This window comes from Lygodium microphyllum, chromosome 22, assembly GCF_053477565.2.
Source record: "Lygodium microphyllum isolate KBCC chromosome 22, Lygodium_microphyllum_v1.1.10, whole genome shotgun sequence".
NCBI lineage: Eukaryota > Viridiplantae > Streptophyta > Polypodiopsida > Schizaeales > Lygodiaceae > Lygodium > Lygodium microphyllum.
In genome coordinates, this window is record NC_141156.1 from 101,346,494 (window position 1) to 101,353,989 (window position 7,496).

Sequence of the window (7,496 nt, forward strand, 5' to 3'; positions counted from 1 at the left end):
CACAAATGTAGGAAGATTTCATGATAATTTTCCATAAAAACAAGCTCTAAACATGCACTTTAACATACAAATGGAGGTAAATTGAGGCAAACCCTCATACTTTACCTTCATTATACAATCACAAACATTCTCCTAACTTTTTGTAATTTTTAACTCACAAAATCCTTTTTTTCTTTAAAAATTTTCTTTATTTTAATATTTTTCATGAATCTTTTATTTCAACATATATATTTTTTTAATGACTTATGTGAAGTGTGATCGATTGTCATACTCATTTTCATGCCATATAAACATAATTTATTCCCCAAAACCCAAAAATAACAGCAGTTTTCATTAAATATCATATTTTAAATTTTATGATTTTATTATTTTTAATATGTGTGAAGAAAAATGAAAGAATTTTTAAAACTGCAAACATCAACAAACATATTTTAACCATTTCCAATCATCTTTCCATCATATGCATGAAAGATTTATCATTAAAAATTTTTAAAAGTTGCTTTCTCTAAAATCCGCATATGCATGCTTTGTAGATGAAGGGCTAATTCACAAAGACACAATTTGCCAAAAATAAGGGAATAGATAGGGTATAAAAAAATCTCCCTCCACCCCCCCCGCAATCTCAATAGGTTTTTAAGCTTTTAAGCTCTTTTAATCATGTTAAAACTTTAGCCTATAAATTAAGTAGTTCAAATTTGAATGTTTGCACTTGTGTGCAAGTGGTTCTGGCCTAGAAGGAGGGGTAATCGACCTCAAAATCGCGATCCGAATAGACGGGCAGCTTTCTAACATTGAAATATATCACTTGATCTTCATCACGTGCTTTTTGGCTTTCTGATCCAGTAGCTGCTTTACAACACCAAACCTTGCATCCATTATATGGGGAGTCAAACGGACTCCAATCAAGGAATGAACAATGCATTGGATTCCTAGCATCGAAATGTATCTAGGAAAAGTCCAACTCCTTGATCCATGATCATTCCATTTTTCACCAAAAATGCCACTTTTACGGGCCTTGGACCGCCTTTGCACTCGAATTTTGGCTTTAAAAATAGCTCTTAGATATCCTCTATGCCTTCCCACAAAAGTTGTATTAATAAACCGTGCATACATTATCTAGTCTCATGCTTTATTTGCAATGTGATCCTTTGCCTTGCTCTTCATTACAAAGGGGCTATAGAGTAGGTGTGATTGCATATTTCTCAACACCCCTTCTCAATCACAATCAAGAAAAGCATTAAGTACACATAGGTTGTCATGAGTAGAACCTTGCTAAGTGTGGACATGGGAAAAACCAACCATATAAAGCTAGAGGCTATCACAAGGCCTCACTAAGTGTGTAGAGGCTATAATGCAAAGGTTACATGAAGAGTACAAGAGCTTACGGTAAGAACATTAGGCAACTACACATTCAAAACCTAAAAATTTTGCATATGTTCATGTGCCTGATGAGTTAAGGAAGAAATTGGACCCCAAGGCTGGCAAATGTATTTTCATTGGATACTCTACTAAGCAAAAAGGATATTGTTGTTATAACTATAATGAAGTATAGGACTTAGTGGTAAAGAGGGGGGTATATAAAGTTGTGTGAAATACATGTCCATTATCTTTTTGCCACTAATCAAATATTGCTCTTGACGCTTCCTTGTGTGGACCTCCCTCCATAACTAAGGGATAAGTACCTTGCTCCACCATTGCAAGGGATGAGTTTCCTACTACCACTACCACTTCCTTGATGTATTGCTTTAGATACCTCAAAGTACCTTTACTTTTCAAAGAACAAGGTTTCTTTTACCTTTTCAAGCTTTTATGACTTCATGGTGGATTTTGACTCCTCTCTCTCTCTCTCTCTCTCTCTCTCTCTCTCTCTCTCTCTCTCTCTCTCTCTCTCTCTCTCTCTCTCTCTCTCTCTCTCTCTCTCTCTCTCTCTCTCTCTCTCTCTCTCTCTCTCTCTCTCTCTCTCTCTCTCTCTCTCTCTCTCTCTCTCAATTCTTAATTTATCAAACATCTCCATTGTTACCAAGGTAAATTTTGATGGATATAAGGTATTTTATAGTTACAAATGGTCTTGCAAGTATTCCACTCTACAAGCAGGGAATACTCATGGAAGACATCGATATGCTTTGAGTCAGAGTGAATAAGTAGTAATAATAGTGACATTTGTAATAGCAAATTACAAGGGGTTGTCTATGCTTATTGGGCAAGTATTTTTTACTTCAAAACCCTTGTAAAATTTGGAAATGATGTAGTGTTTATGGAGCTTATTGAAGAGATTCTAAATTATGCCTTAGGCGATGCTTCATTTACAGGTCACCCAATCTTCATCTTCTTGAATATTTTAGATTTTATATCTTTCTTCTTTGAATTTCTCTCAATTGAGCTTCTTCTTTTGCCTTCAATGTTCCCTTCAACATTTCCTTCTATTCCAAGTTCGACTTTTCCTTCTGCTCTAGGTTCAATTTTTCTACTTCTTGCTACTTTTTCACAAAACCTTCCCTCGACATTTCTAACTCATTCCTACTTCTTGATTTATGTTTCTTGGGTAAAAATGGTTGCTTGAAAGAGGTATTCTAGGATTTTTGAAGCTTATTGAGAGGAGTCCTGAGCTATTGGTATGTTATGTGAAGGAAAGTTATTGATCAATTTCTTATATTTTCTCACCTTCTTTGCATTCTCACAATATTATTGTTTTCTCGAGATCTCTGCATGGTTGATCTTAGTGAGTGTAGCATCTCTAAGTTGAGGCCTATTTAGTGCTCAACTTTCCTCTAGTCTACACTCTTAGCAGGTTGTGTGTGGTAACCCCATCATTAGCCCCATGTTTCATATTCCCCTATCCATATGGTCCCTCTAATAAGGCTAACAACACCCTAAGCATCATTAACAATGGAATCAAAATGACTAAAGCAGATCTGGTGAACAATCTAGGAACTATAACCAAGCCTAGAATGAATACACACATCCTTCACAAGTGTTTGATTAAGCTTTTGCAAAATGGTCGGTATTAGTTGCACAACAATTAGAGAAGTGTTTTTTCTCAAGGACACTTTACTTTATAGATTCTGATAGTCCCACTAATCATTAATGATTAAGAAATTGATCTAAAGAAAATGTGCATGCTGACTTTCCTTCTCTAATAGTGGAAATAAATGTATGAAAGCCAAAGAGTAACAAGAGGATGAAACTTTTCCAATCTCATCTATGACAGCCTTGAACCCAGGAAGAACAAGTGCTTGGATGGTGCTTTGTCTCTTCATGGAGGTCTATCAGATCTGATGTCTGAAAGAAGCCACAAGCTTGTTTGAGCCAGCTCTCTCTTGTATTCAGACATGTTGAGAGTTTTTCAAAGGTTGAATAATTGACTTGGAAGCCACCATATTCTATGTCAGTTGCTCTTGAAGGTTGAATAACAAACCTATAACCACCATATTCTATGTTACTTTCTCCACACATGTTGGATAGTTGCCATATACACAACACAAATCTGTGAAAAAAGGCCTAAAGTATAAACGTGTTGAACACTAGCCATGTTGGTAGTCATTAGGCTTCTCTAGCCTTGTGATATCAAGTTAGAGTGGAATTTGTAGCAATTAGTGAGAGTGGGATTAGAATGGACCCAAAGAAGGTACAATGTGTTAAGAATTGGCCTACCCCCACTAGTTCTACATCTTTGAAAGGTTTCCTTTGATTATCTTCTTTCTATTGGTGGTTCATTTAAAAAATATGTTCATACTACAGCTCCATTAACTAACAAGATGAAGAAAGAATCCTTTTTTGGGATTTCATGGTGGGGACCAAAGCTTCAATGAGCTAAAATGTATGTTAATTTTAGCACCCATTCTAGTATGTCTAGATTTTTCTAAGGAATTCACTACATGTACATATGCCAGTGGAAGAGGTATTGGGGCTATTCTATATCAAGATCATGGAGGAGTTCCTTTGTGAGAGTAAAAAATTGGACAAAAAGAAAACATCAACTCCCCATTTATGAGCAGAAATGATAGCCATTCTTCATGCAATCAAAAAGTGGCATCGCTACATTTATGGAAACCATTTTAAGGTCATGAATGATCATTGAATGTTAAAATATTTTCTTTGTTAGCCTACTTTATCTCCTAAGTAACATCGATGGTTGTCTACACTTCAAGGCTATGATTTTGATACTTCCTATTTATGGCAGGTAAAGACAATATTGTGGTAGATGTTTTGTTAAGAATATGGGCATGTTCACTTTCTTCTATTTCTACTATGTACAAAGAGTGGATTCATGATATACAAGAATAATATTTGCTTGATGAAAATGTAGCCACTATGATGAGAGTATTTTAGGAAGGAAGAAGTGAAGGATATCCAGATTTACATGGCATGATGGATTGTTATGGTACAAAGGAGGGGTTTATTTGACACTCGCAACATCCTTCAAGGCTCACATTTTGCAAGAAATCCATTATTCACCTTTGGTGGGTCATCCTGGCTTGTTTAAGACATTTGACACTATCTATAAGATTTTATATTGTTGGAAGAGCATTTGGAGGGATGTTAAAGATTATGTCATGCAATGTCTTCTGTGTCAACAGAAAAAAAAATTCCATGCTTCTATCGATGGATTATTTCATCCATTACCTATTCCTCAAGGCAAATGGACTGAAATAACCATGGATTTCATCACTAGATTGCCAACAATGAAGCATGGTTGGAATAGCATCTACATGGTTGTTAGTTGATTGACAATATCCTTACATTTCATTCCCACTAAAGTCTAATTTATAGCCAAACAAGTGCCTAATTAGTATATGGAGAGTGCGTTCAAATGGAATGACACTAAAGATAGTATCTGATCGTGATACTAAATTTATAGGCAATTTTTGGTGGAGTGTATTTTCTTCTATGGGCACTAAGTTTACTCCTAGCGTAGTCTATCACCCCCAAATGAATGAACAAACAAAGCACATCAATAAATGGTTGGAAATCTATCTTTTCCATTTTTCCCACAATACTCAAGCTTCTTGTGATCAATGGTTATATTTGGTTGAATCTTGTTAGAATGACACTCATCATATGAGACTTGGCATGTCTCCTTTTGAAGCACTCTATGGGTATAAACTGCAAATACATTTTTCTCTTTTCCATGATAATGTAAACTCACAAGAAGCTAAGGTCAAACGTGAGAAGATTGAAGCTTTGATGAGTCAATGCAAGGTAAAGATTTGCAAAGCTAAAGACGTCATGAAGGCTTATGCTGATGAGAAATGAAGGCCATTGGAATTTGATGAGGATGATTAGGTTTTTTTCAAAGTACCTAAGTCTAAGTATGCATCTTTGAAGGGAGGTAATGATAAGCTTGCTCATTGGTTTTATGGTCCTTATTAAATCCTCAAGAGAGTGGGAAAGCTTGCTTATAATCTTAAATCGCCTTCTTCAACATGCATTCATGATGTCTTGCATGTCTCTCAATCAAAGAAGTGTATGCGTCCAGTCATTACAAATTTGGAAACATTACCTCCAATCGATGAAGATGGTCTTATCATTTATGAACCAAAAAAATTCATTGGAAAGAGAGATAAAGTTTCAAGGAGCTAAACATTACTTTAATATCTTATTAAATAGTAGGGTTTTCATCTTGAAGACTCTACTTGGCAACTATTCTCCTATCTTAATTCTTTTCCATGGCTTTTACATGAAGAACAATGAATTCCAAAACATGGTAGATTACTATTTTAAAATTCCATTGTGAAATTAATTGGAATAACTTAGTCAAAATGTATCTTTTATGGATCGAGAAGCTTCTACTTGGTGTTTATTTTCTAATGACATATCATTTGATTGATTTGGATATGCCTACACCAAGTTATGGTATTTTTTCTATCAACTACTTTGTTTGGATAATTACAATAGGTGTATCCATTTCACATCCTTCAACATTATATTTCATGAGAAATCTTCTTCAAATTATTATGGCCTTATCTATTTACATGGATCTAATTCCTCACAAGATCTTTTGTATATTCATTGTAAATTCCGTGTCCATTCCAAGCTTTGAGGATAAAGCTTCTTTAGGCCAAAGTAGGCTTGTAAATGAAGTATAGGACTTAGTGGTAGAGAAAGCAAGGCGAGGGGGGCCAGGTTATATAAAGTTGTGTGAAATATAGGTCCATTATCTTTTTGCTGTTGATTGAATATTGCTCATGAGACTTCATTGTGTGGGCCTCCCACCATAGCTAAGGGGGGGAGGGGGTTCCTTGTGCTTTCATAATTATCGATTTCCTTGGTATATTGCTTCATATTAATAATCTGATCATAGGCTATGATGATCTTGACCATGATCTCCTTAATTTCTTGATTATATTTTGTATTTCTTTGGCTACGGATTCTGGCTCTTTTACAATAACCCTTGGTGAGTTTCGGGTAAGCAAGGATGTTATTTTTTATGAGATGAGTAGTTGATATGCATCTAATGAAGATGTATGACACATCTAGTAGATCCATGCAATGCTTGATGAAGATTCTAGTGGCTCTCAGAGAGCTTGGATGATGAGCTTGGTATTCCTTCAGTCTAGGACACCGGGTGTATAAAGAGCACATGGTAATGTAAAGGTTTGATTAAGTGATCCAATGATACATAGGTCTAGTAGGGTGAGATATCCTATTAGAAGATTTATTTTTTATAATTATGTATCTCACCATTATACATATGTGGTAAAGGTAGTTGAGGATATTGAGCCCACTTTTTTTTAGAAGGATATTGGTTATGCTCATTGGGATGCAACAATGGATGAGGAGATGGCTACATTAGAGGCCAACATGACTTGGGATCTAGTACCATTGCCCAAAGGCAAAAAATCTATTGGTTGCAAGTGGTTCTATAAGATAAAATATAATGTATATGGCTCTATTAGCAAGTATAATACTACGCTAGTTGTAAAAGACTATACACATACATATGGCATAGACTGTGAAGAGATATTCAATCCAAATGCTAGGATGGCAACTATTGTATGTGTGATTACTTTGTCAACAGTGGAGCTTATAGCAAATGGATGTGAACAATACCTTCTTGCATGGTGATTTGCAAGAAAAGAAGATGTGTATATGAGTAGCTAGCAAGTTATGAGGATTTAGAGCATCATGCATATGTGTGTAGGTTAAAGAATACACTCTATGGGCTAAAATAAGCACCTAGAGCATAGTTTGATAAGATTGGAGAGTATCTTATCAACACTAGCTTTTATATTTTAGTTGCAAATTACACACTTTATGTAAGGAAGGGTGATGCAAGTTTGATTGTCATAGTCATCTATGTGGATGACTTGATTATTACATGTGATAATTACAATGGGATTGCTAATATCAAGTGACTTTTGAAGCAAAAGTTGAGATAAAGGATTTTGGTCAGCTAAGGTACTTCATTGGCATTGAGGTAATCAAATGTGATAATGGTATATGGATGTCCCAAAGGATGTGTTTCTTGGATATGTTATCTAAGTATGGTATGATGG